Below are 1,277 nucleotides of genomic sequence, written 5' to 3'. Positions count from 1 at the left end.
GCAGGTCTCTGCAGCAGGTTTTGTGTCACGGGTTTCGACAAGGCATCTCACCTCACTTGTCAGGGTGGCTTGTCTGGAAGGCCTTGCGGGTAGTACAGAGGGACTGGGATGCTAAAGGTCTGGGTTCTCCTGCCAGTTTGACCACTGGGTAATCATAAGTAAATCCCTTCCCCTGCCTGTAACACGGGGCAGATGATCCTGCCCTCCTTTGCAAAGCGCTTTGAAATGTACTGCTGCACCATGCTCCATTCGAGCCAGGGGATGCTGGTCGTCACTGCACTCCAGATCCAGCTGTTTCAGCAGCACTTGGGCACCCTTCAGGCCTCCTGCTCCAGTGCCCGGGCTCGCCCTGAAAGCAGGCAGGAGCTAAAGCATCTTTCATCCATCTCGCTTTTCCTTCACCCTCCTGCAAAGTGACATTTTTCTCCTCCGCTGGGAGGTTCACGGTGGAATGTCATTTGCCGTGTGCCGCGTGCTCTGTGTCCGAGAGGATCCTGAATGCTTAACGCCACTGACAGGTATCAAATGCCATCAGGTACTCAACCCTCTGACCTGCATGAACATCCATGTAGAACAAACCTGAGGAGAAACCTCCTACTTTTATTTTTCACTCATTAAGCATCATATCCCACCATGGCACCTCTACCTTGGAGCTGAGAGCCTGGAAAATCAAACACATGCAAGCTTTGGTACACACACATATACACAGAGAGAGAGACTACCAAGGTAATGGGCTATATCAGTCACAAAATGGCATTAAACTGCAGCAAGCAGCCACAACCTTTCCAAAAATCACAGCCAAGGTTCAAAGCCGATCTTCAGAAATCCAGCTGTTAGGATGCTGACTTATCCACTGGCTCTTCCCCTTCCGACACGGATTTGGGGAAAGTTGGGACTGTATGATGGGAACCGATTGGGGTGGGGGGCAGAGTTTGACAATGGCATTCACTTCACCATTTTGGTGACATAATTTTTTGGGGCAGGGAGGGGTTATTTGGGTTTTGGTTTTATTTTATTTTATTTGTCTGGGTCGTTATTCTTTTATTTCCCCACCAACCGTAGGATCCAGTCAACTCCTCCTAATTTTCCCAAGACAACAAGAAGAATGACAATCTTAAGAAAACAACACCCTCCTTTCATGCTTCTATAAATACGTTTCTGATCTTTTAATTTTATTTCTTGTGCTTATCTGTACTGTTGACAGTTACATTGTGTATAATTTTTTTTAATTTGGATTTTTTTTGCGTTGTATAGGGTTTAGTTTATATATATATATA

At 46.2% G+C, this 1,277-nt stretch overlaps 2 long non-coding RNA genes across 2 annotated transcripts in view; one reads left to right on the top strand and one right to left on the bottom strand.

Annotated features, from left to right (window-relative positions):
• The window catches only part of LOC109300318, a 6,258-nt gene extending 6,160 nt beyond the window's left edge, over nucleotides 1-98 (bottom strand). Inside the window, exon 1 of the long non-coding RNA XR_002098182.1 lies at nucleotides 52-98. This is a non-coding gene — a long non-coding RNA (uncharacterized LOC109300318). The remainder of the gene's footprint in view (nucleotides 1-51) is intronic.
• LOC109300391 overlaps nucleotides 1-1,164 on the top strand; it is a 6,266-nt gene extending 5,102 nt beyond the window's left edge. The window contains exon 2 of the long non-coding RNA XR_002098230.1: nucleotides 5-1,164. This is a non-coding gene — a long non-coding RNA (uncharacterized LOC109300391). The remainder of the gene's footprint in view (nucleotides 1-4) is intronic.
• Nucleotides 1,165-1,277: the final 113 nt, after the last annotated feature.

The sequence above is a fragment of the Gavialis gangeticus genome, unplaced genomic scaffold, assembly GCF_001723915.1.
Source record: "Gavialis gangeticus isolate Ggan-Ray unplaced genomic scaffold, GavGan_comp1, whole genome shotgun sequence".
Lineage (NCBI taxonomy): Eukaryota > Metazoa > Chordata > Crocodylia > Gavialidae > Gavialis > Gavialis gangeticus.
This window is presented reverse-complemented; position numbering and strand designations above follow the sequence as displayed.